This window comes from Otolemur garnettii, unplaced genomic scaffold (assembly GCF_000181295.1).
Source record: "Otolemur garnettii isolate 467f Iridium unplaced genomic scaffold, OtoGar3 scaffold00071, whole genome shotgun sequence".
NCBI classification, from domain to species: domain Eukaryota; kingdom Metazoa; phylum Chordata; class Mammalia; order Primates; family Galagidae; genus Otolemur; species Otolemur garnettii.
Window position 1 is genome coordinate 7,459,916 of NW_003852466.1, and position 9,928 is coordinate 7,469,843.

Here is a 9,928-nt window from a genome sequence, read left to right on the forward strand (position 1 = left end):
AATGCAAAGCAGCCATGCTAAGAAATCTTAAAGAGGACTAAAGTTGGAGAACTTATACTACCTGACTTCAAGATGTGCTATAAATACATAGTAATAAGAATCAAAAAATACAGAAAAATAAATAATTTTTAGCAAAGGAACCAACACAATCAAGTTGGAAAAAGACAATTTTTCATCAAATGGTGCTGGAACAACTGGATATCCATTTGGGAAAAAATAAAACCTTATCCTTAACTCATATCATCCACAGAAATTAATTTGAGATGGAACATACAGGTAGAGGTAAAAGCTCAAACCATACGACCTTCAGGAGAAGACATAGCAGAACATCTTTGTGACATGGGGTTAGGTAAAGTTTTCTTAGTAGAAAATAACATTGTAATAGAAAAAAATAATATTTAAAAACAAAAATTCATAAAAACAAAAAATTGATAAATTATACATAATTTTAAATTTCTGATTAAAAGATACCTTTAAGAAAGTGAATAAATCAGACACAAGCTGGTAGAAACCCAGATCTGATAGAGAGCTGATATTCAGGATATATAAAGACCCCCCTGTAGCCCAATAATGAAAACAATCAAAAAACAACCCAATGAAAAGTAGGCCAAAGATTTGAGCAGACACTTCACAAAAGAAGATTTTTGAAGAGTCAATAATCTCATTTAAAAATGTCCAGCATCATTACTCATTAGGGGTATGGAGATTAAAATCATAATAGGATATCATCTCATATATTCTGAAAAATTATAATACCAAGTTCTAACAAAGATGCCTCATACATTATTGGTGGGAGTGTAAAATGGAACAACCTCTCTGTAAAATGACCTCTTGGATTCTTTAAAAAATAAACATGTACCTACCCTAGCATTTCTTCCCCCACAAAGTACTTGTATAAGGATGTTCATCATAACTTCATTTATGATAACCATGCATCCATCAGTACATGCCAAGTATCGCCAACAGAAAGAATAAGCAAGCTGAGACGAAATTTTTTAAAAAGCTACTAAAACAATAACTTGGGGGAAATCCAAAAAGCATTATGCTGAGTAAAAGCCTAACACAGAAGGATAGATACTGTATGATTCCATTTATATGAAGTTCTAGAAGAGGAAAACCTAACTTGGGGTAAAAATGAGCCTAGTGGCTGCCTCTGGCTGGCCAGAGACAGAGTGACTGCAGACAGGCTTGAGGGAGCTTTCTGAGGTGGAGATGCTTGGAATCTCAGTAGAGGCTTAGGATACGTGAGACTAAGAGTATGCCTTTGTCAAAGCCCATAGAATAGTACACTTACCATTTGTCTATTTCATTGTGTGCAAATTTTACCTAAAAATTAGAAACTGAAAACAACCTTGAGTTTGGGAGAAACATACTCATGTTTGCAACTTACTATGAAATACACAAAAAATGAGTTGATGGATGACAGAAGGATAGGTGGATTGATAGGTGTGCAATAAGCAACTATATCAAAATATGAATGGTAAAACCAGGTTGTGGTTTTACTGTATAGACAGGTTATACTGTATAGACAGGTATACACTGTAAAATGATTTCAACTTTCTATGTTTGAAATTTTTTGTAGTAAAATACAGTATGGAGCAAACAAACTTGAACAATTTTTTGTACTTCTTCTAAGTCTAGTGTTAGTATAAAAGCATATTATTCACATTATTGATGTCTATCTGGGATTGTCTCTGGCTTCTCCACCTCAGCCATGTTCAGCACACTCATCACGTGTCCAGACAATGCTGCTTTGTATTTGCAAAGTTCACACACACAACCCCCCATGTGCACTATGTCCTGGTCAAACCTGTTAGGAAGCATCATGATAATTATTGATCATGCCTCCATCTTTACAATCATTTTGAAATCACATACTTGTCAATCCCACACCCTCATTCTCAAACCAGGGCTGTGGCTGTTCTAGGGCTATTTATAACGTCTGATCTCTATGCAGGGAGGGGGGAAAAGGCCATCTCCTGGGTAGGTCAAGAGCCAGTTAACTTGCCCAGGTGCCTAATTTCAACAGAGTTTATCATGTTGAGATTATTTTTAGGCCCTGAACTTTTTCAACCAGCAGGCACCTCACACACCATATGGCTCCCTGCTCCTGCTCTTCTCCACAGGCTCTTCTAATGAGACTAGGATATGGCTTGCTTATGGTGTCACAATCAGAGGTAAAATGAAGGGAGAAACTTAGCCCCTCTGATTTCACAAAGGCCCTTCCCGTTAATCCCCACTAATGTAAATTACCTTAATCTCATTATAGAAAAATAAAGGCAGTTGCAGACAAGGGGAAGTTAGCCTTCATATGATTAATTTAGAAAATATAAATAAGATTTCCGTGATTACTCGTGGAAATAACATTTTAAAGGAATACACTTACTCTATCATCTTAAAAGGCCCAGGAGGACTTCTTTGCGTCTGTCAGCTCACCAAAACTATCATTAGAAGGAGCCAAATCTAGCAGTCTGGACACCAGCAGCCAGGGGCCATCACACCTCTTAAGATGAACAGATATGGGTGAAATGCAAGAGTCAGGTGGGAGAGCAGGAGGGTGCAGAATAATAAAAATGAAGATGAAACCCCTACTGTCATCTCTTCAGTTCCATAATGCTATTTTGTATAGTTCTATAATACTGAAATGTTATTTCATTAATGATCGTGAGTGCATCTCAGAAGATTCCAAACCTCTGCCCACCCCTGGTGTTTCAAACATATTTTTGGTTGATTTCTAGAGGTACAGAGAAAAATGATAGTTGCCAGAGGCTGGGAAGAGGGGTGCTGTACAAGAGAGGTTGGTTAGCAGAGGAGAAGGAACAAGCTCTGGTGTTCCGTAGCATAGTAGGGCGTCAATGGCTAACAACAATTTATTGTATATTTCAAAATAGCTAGAAGAGAAACTGAAATGTTCTCAACACAATGATGGACGTTTGAGCTGATGGACACCCTAAATACCTGAGGACTTACGCAGTGCGTGCATGTATCAGGATATTACACCTACCCCAGAAGTATGTACAATTATTATTTATCAATAAAAAGGATATTTTTTTCATGTGAATTCAGACATTCTCTATGAGACTGTAGAACAATGGGCACGAGAAAAGCCCTAGCTCACATTCTGGAGAAACTCACGACTTCCCTCTAAAGCCCACAGAATACCTGCTGAGTGAGTACTTTGGTCCCTATCATGTCCGCTTTCTACAGTGAATGAACTCACTCCTATTTCTGGTCTTTTTCCTTTCATCTCATCGCATTTGTTTAAACACGTGATTTTCAACAGTACTGCGCCCCTGGACCATCTCTTATCTTGGTTAATCCTTTGCATTGCACCTCACACCCTTGATAAGGTCCATTTTTTAACCTTTGGGATTATTTTCCTGTCATGATTTATCTATCGGTCTTCACACCCTAACGCATACCTTCCTCTTCCCATGCTCACAGTGGTAATCTACCAATCTGAATATAGGGATTAGATATAGGGATTCAAGACATAGGGAAAAAAAAAAAACAGAAGACTAGTGCATCTCTGGGTGGGTTTGAAAAATGGACAACCGCTTTTCTGTTTCCTTTTATAAAAGGTAACTAAGAGTATTCTGCCAGCCCTGGGGCAGGCCCTGAGAACACACACTCACACCCTTCTCAAAACAGCATCAACTGAATCTTGATTCTTACTCTTTTTAGAGTTATTCTGATGGCCAAATGACATGTTTGTGAACTAGTTTAGCTCCCCATGTGCAGGCTGAGAATTCAAAAGCAAATAGCTGTGGAAGGTGCTGGAAACACTTCTGGGAAAGGGAAGAAGGGACCTTGGGAAGTGAAAGCAGTAAATAAAAGGATGGGGGTAATAAATTCATGGGGGTAACCAAGGTCTGATCATTCAAGGAAACTCTAGTGAAAAGTACAAAATACACACCTCAAAGCTGTCCTACCCGAGATGCAAATGAGCTAAGTTGTTGCTGAGGAATGACTTTTTGGGGGGGTGCTTATCTGCCCCAAGCTTCTGGCCTGCCCTGCACCTGGGCAGAGACCCCTTCTGAGCTACTAGGATGCACGACAGTGGTAAGGGCTGAGGGGTGGGGCAGGGCCCTGAGAGCATGCGCTCATGGTTTTCACAGTGGCACAAGTTGTACCATGACACTCACTCCTACGAGCCTCACCACTCGAGTCACAGGCCTCCTCAGAGCCTCCTCGTGTTGGCACAGCTGCCCGTGATCTTTGTCTCTGCTCCACCTCCCCATAAATACATAACAATCATCTACTGCCTAGACCTCCACCTCCAAAGTCTTCAACTCTGAGTTCTTTGAAGTCGACCATCCTTTGGCCTTTCTGCCATCTCTTTCCTGAACCTTATTCTGGTCATCTGCTGACTCACCATTTCTTCCTTATTGTCATATGCCCATGAGGACGCTGTAGCTTCCTCTGCCCCCTAACTTACTGGATGGTTCATGGTTTAGTCTACAATCCAGATGCCAACATAGAATTCCACAGTCTGTTGATCTTCCGACAATTCATATTGCCAGTTCCCGAACTTCAGGGCTTCTCGTATGTTCTAACATCTTAGAGCATTATGCTCAATATCTTGGATGAAGAATATCAAATTGGATACAAATATTGCTTGGACCCTTTCTCATATCAGCATTGAAAGATCTGACAAATACCCACCAAAAATCTCCTGCACATCATATCAGACAGAATTACACAAACCTTTATAGCTTTCATGCAAAAGTAGCATTTCTATATCTCATAACTTGAAACAATTATTGATAAACAAGAGTCAAAGTCTTGTTATCATCTATCTGACTTAGAGCTGTTAATACACTCACATGCATTATGAACACTTAAGAGGACATATTTGGCTAAGTTTTCCAAATTTATTTGACTCTCAGTTTTCCACAGAACAAACTTTGGGAAACACTGGTTTATTATCAATATAATCACAAATCACTACATGTCACAACTTTCCAGGAGCAGGTACATAATGTCTGGGCACTGTACATGGCGAGGCAAGAGGGGCTTGGGGATATTGCAGTCCCCAAAGAGATCAATTTCATTTTGACTGTCTCTCTTTTTTTTTTTTTCCCATCTGTGTTTGTACACAATCGAAACTCTCCACTTATACTTGAAACATAAACCTTATTCTTAAGGGGAGAGCATTCTGGTAATTTTCGACCTGGGATAATTAATTGCTAATTCCAGCCCCCAGAAACTTTGACCTCTATTCCTTAGGGACTTTCTGATCATGACTATTGCTCAGGGACAGTCTTCCCCAACTAACCACAATGTCTCAGCCCTACCAGTCTGTGAGTAAAACTAAGCTCACGTGTGCTCCAATGCCCAAAGTACTGTGATTTTTCTCTTCGCATCTGCTTTACCAGAGGAAGAGATTCCTCCGTATTTCTAAGAATCCCCCTTACCTCTAAACTCTTTGTCGCAGCCACATTAATGATCGCGTGAGACAAGGAGTGACAGTGTTGCCAGCATCTCGTCATAAGTCGGCCTTCCTCCCAGCTTGCCTGCAGCCCACAGGGAGACCTCAGTGCTGCCCTGAAGGTGGACTCTGAGGCCACAGTCATCCACACCCTGCTTGTCCTCAGTGCCACCACCTGGCTGCCAGCTATGTCTATACCAAAGACGTGAAGGTCTAACCAGGACAAGACAGCCAGACAAACCACTCCCACTGACCCTCAATGTCTCACCTGTAATTTTCGCCTTGAACCACCTGTGGCTGCTTTCCAAACACTTGACAGTTCATTGAGCTGAGGTCCCACTGGAACCAGCAGCTTTTCAGCTTTTCACAAGGTTTAATGTGTTCTGTAGATTCTGGCCCCCTCTGAGTTTGCCATGACACTCTAATTTATTTAAAACTCTGTACTCCAAGAATCATTACTTTCTAACACTGTCCTCCTTGTCTTACTCCTACTACAAGAGACAGCAATTTGAAATAACCATAATAGTAAAAACAACTGTTTCTCCCCACCTGAGAGTTAAGATGACCAATAAATAGAAAACAAAGCCATACTTAGAAGCAGATTCTGGGCTTTTGACTAACATGTTCTCATTAAGTTGTAATGAGGGCTGGGAGCACTGGCTTCTGTCGATAATCCTAGAGCTTTGGGAGACCAAGGAGGGAGGATCACTTGAACTCAGGAGTTTGAGACCAGCCTGGGCGATAACAAGACCTTGTCTCTACAAAAAATAAAAAAATTAAAATTAGCTGTTGTGGTGGCGCACATCTGTAGTTCCAGCTACTCAGCACAGCCCTTTGCTGTCTCCAGAATGGGCCTGGGAGAGGCAGTCTCCACCTGGGCCAGTAAGATTTCCAAGATGTCACAACAGCATAAAATACAGAAAATTTTAAAATACACAATAAATACAATTGGATGCTAAACTTAATGGGTTTATGGGAACAAGAAGACACAATAATTAATATAAAAATATTCACCAAATATTGAAAATGGCTAGCAGGAAGGAGAGGACCACAAAGATAAGCCTTCTCATGCTGTTCCTGAGATCAGGACATCACTACTGAATTGGCATTTGGGATTAAGTTTAGTCTCTTCCCAGTGTCTTTGTACAATTAACACAACCAGCACACTTTCACCTGAATTTGTTCTGAATTCTTGAGGAACAGGCTTGCAGTGAGTTCTTCCTCACGATGTTCCCAAAGCCACAAGACTCTGCAGGACAGAGAAAGCCACTGGCAACCTCGAAGGGTGTAGACCACCAGGAAGAGCAGGGGAGGTCCCACTCTGGGAAACAAAAATCACAAGTAGTGGTCAGAGGCCTCTGATGGTGGTTCTGGGCCATGACCACACACATCTAGATTCCCGAAACCAAACCAACTGCCAAGTTCACAATGACAGTCTTCAATTAGATTTTATACAGATTTGTAAAAAATTTATTCTCTCCTTTTTCTTGTAGTCTCCCAGGAATGTTTAAGTCCAGATCTTCTGTGTCCTTTTTCTTCCTATGTGCTCCCAGCCTTGCACAGCCCAGATCATTTTCCTGTTCAATGGAGCCCGTTGAATTCTGCCATTCATATATTCACTTGCTCACTTCCTTACATTCACAGATACGGTAACTACTAGGCTGAGAGCACTGTTTTGTCATTTAGGATAGCCTCACTGTTCACAGTGTGGATGTCTCTAGATTACTTTGACAAATCCAGCCTCTGCCACGTACTTGCCATGTGACAGTGGGCCTGTGAGCTGTCCTCTCCTGGTCTCAGTTTCAGCATCTTTATAAAATGGAAAGAAAAATTTTATATACAGAAAACCAGAGGTCATGGTCAGGAACTACAGGAGAGTAGAGTACGTGATGCTCCCAAAACTGTCCAGGCCAGCAAGTCTGCACATCTTTCGTTCTGGGTTTATAACCTCGGCTGCCCATATCCAGCTACAGAGTTTCTTTCCTCACAAGGCTCTGGAAATTCTCTTTAACGGATACTGTGCACATGCTCCACACAGCTGGAGTTCACTTTCTGTTGTATAAGGTGTTGGTGATAAATGACTCCTGGAAAACTACATGTGAACCTTCAGTTCTCATGGAGAAGAAATCCTCATGACCAGGACAAGAGTACGGCCATCTGGGAGGCAGCCAGTGCAAGGAAGCAGGCCAGAAACCAAACTGCAGGACCACAGTGACCCCTGCGAATCCTCCCAACCCTGACAGGAGTACAGCCATTCTGGGAGGACAGCTAGTGACAGAAGCACATCAGAGGCCAAATGGCGAGGTCATAACAACCCCCTACTCACACTCCTGGGGTGTTCAAGGCCGGTATTCCTGCATCAGAATCTCCTACCCTGGTCCTGGCTGGCACTAGAGATAGGCCCTGGTGCAAGATTAACACCTTTTGTGGAAGGCAGTAATTCTAAGGTCAGTGTCATACCCTGGTCAAATCCACTCTGCCTCCTTAACATAAAGCCTTTTCTTAATCCCCACACTGGCCTCTTCTCTTTCTTGCAGACTCTCCCCCAGGCTCTATCCCCAAAGCTCTGGGTTTTGACTGGCCCGTCTTGCAGGCTGGGTGTCCAACCGCATAGAGCACCTAGGCTTTATTCCTTCCACTTAAGAAGGATTTTTTAAAGCCACCCTGTTGCCTGTAGCAAACAAAAAATCATTTCCAAGCATGCTGTGCACTTTTCTTCTTGTGTTCGACCATTCCCTTTTTTAGCACACCATTCTCCATCTCTGTTTGTCAAAATTCGACTGCCTTTTTCAGGGCCTGGTGCTAACACAACCTCCTCCCAGAAACCAGCTCCGACTGTCCCACACCTACTGAGGGCAGAATGACAAGTCTTCGTAAGGCTCCACATCACTCTGATCAAATAAGAACTTGGCATTTTCTATCTCACAAATGTCAAGAAGATGCTAAATGGGGTTCTAACGATTGACAAGAATATCCTAAGGATGAAGATACTTACGCCCTGTGAGATTGCTTCTCTTACGGGAGACAGGCGGTGAAATATTCTAGCCCCCTTAGCAACCAGCAGCAGGCTCAGCAGCTCTCTCACGCAGGACACTTCCTACAGCCATGTGAAGTCTCTTGAACATTTTTAAGAAGAAAAATAGAAGACTGTCCTGGATAAACTTTCAGCTCATCACTTGAATTGGCCAACACATAGCCTTTGGAACGAATGCCATCCCCTTATTTGGAAGCATAGTTGATTGTTTTAGTGTTTTCCACTTCCTGATTCCTCCATCTATCTAGTCAATATCACTTGTACTTCCATTGCCTGAAAAAGGTGGGGGTGGGGTGGGGGGTGGAGACTGTCGCACTGTGCCTTCTAACTACGGGGGATTTGGGCCTACAATACGTATATAATGTGTAATGTGTCTACACAATGCTGCATTTTTGAGAATATTCAATTCTGCTATGGAAAACACAAAAAATGATATGGAAAAAAATTATCAGATGGGTTAAGCATAAGTAGTAAGTAAGTTAGTCACCCTTGAGATATATTAAACAGTTAAGAAAGTAGTAGATTTGTGTGGAACTCAGATAGAAAGGAAAGGAAAGATTCAATACTCAGAAGGTCAACACAGCCACCCAAGGTGACACCATTCAGCCCCCAAGAAACACTGGAGACCCCATGACCATCCATCGCACTGACCAAGGGGTCCCCAGCTACAGCCCAGGGCACTTGTCACTGTGTTCACTGAAGCAAGTGTGTGTCCTTGGCCCAAGCCCCTCTGACTTGAGCCCCTTGCTGGAACCTCCAGTGTATCCTCAGGACTATGCCTCTGGTGCCAAAGTGGGACCGACCAGACACTGCTCTGGCCTTGGGGCTTCGTCCTTCCACCCCTCAGGCTCACTCTCCTAGGTCTGTTGACCTGCTCCTCCTCTTTCCCTTGCTTCTGGCTGTGTTTCTAATTCATCAAATGAACACATGGTTCTTACAACTTGTTTTTGCCTGCAGGCATCCTGTTCTACCTGGGCAAGCCTGCCTGTCAGAGGACTTGATGAGTCAGGACACACCTGCCCTGCCCTGTCCAGCAGTGCTGACTTTCCTGTCTACAGCTGGGGCTTTCCTCTAAATGCTCTTTCATGGTGACTTAACACCACAGGCTCACCCTGCCCATACACAGGCCCACTCTCGTTTCTTGTGGAGGTTTGTACCCCTCTATACCTGCTCACTGCTTGCCAAACCCTTCTTGATAAAATAGCCTGAGATTCCAAAACCTGAGAATCTCAGGCCACAGTGACCTTCTGAGTATTGAATCTTTCCATTCCTTTCTATCTGAGTTCCACAAAAATCTACTACTTGGCTGTAATTTCCCCTCTACAGCCAAGGACTGTTCTACTCCATCTCAGAGTTGCTCTTTCTTATCCCAGTTGGCTCAGATGCAAACTCTGTGATTATAGAATCACCCAAAGGAAATAGTTTTCTGGCTCAGTGCCTGTGGCTCAAGCAGCTAAGGCGCC

General features: G+C 42.6%; 1 long non-coding RNA gene across 1 annotated transcript in view; it reads left to right on the forward strand.

The window, feature by feature from the left end:
• The window catches only part of LOC111726561, a 9,988-nt gene extending 7,067 nt beyond the window's left edge, over nucleotides 1–2,921 (forward strand). The window contains exon 3 of the long non-coding RNA XR_002774313.1: nucleotides 2,892–2,921. This is a non-coding gene — a long non-coding RNA (uncharacterized LOC111726561). The remainder of the gene's footprint in view (nucleotides 1–2,891) is intronic.
• The last annotated feature ends 7,007 nt before the right edge of the window (nucleotides 2,922–9,928 follow it).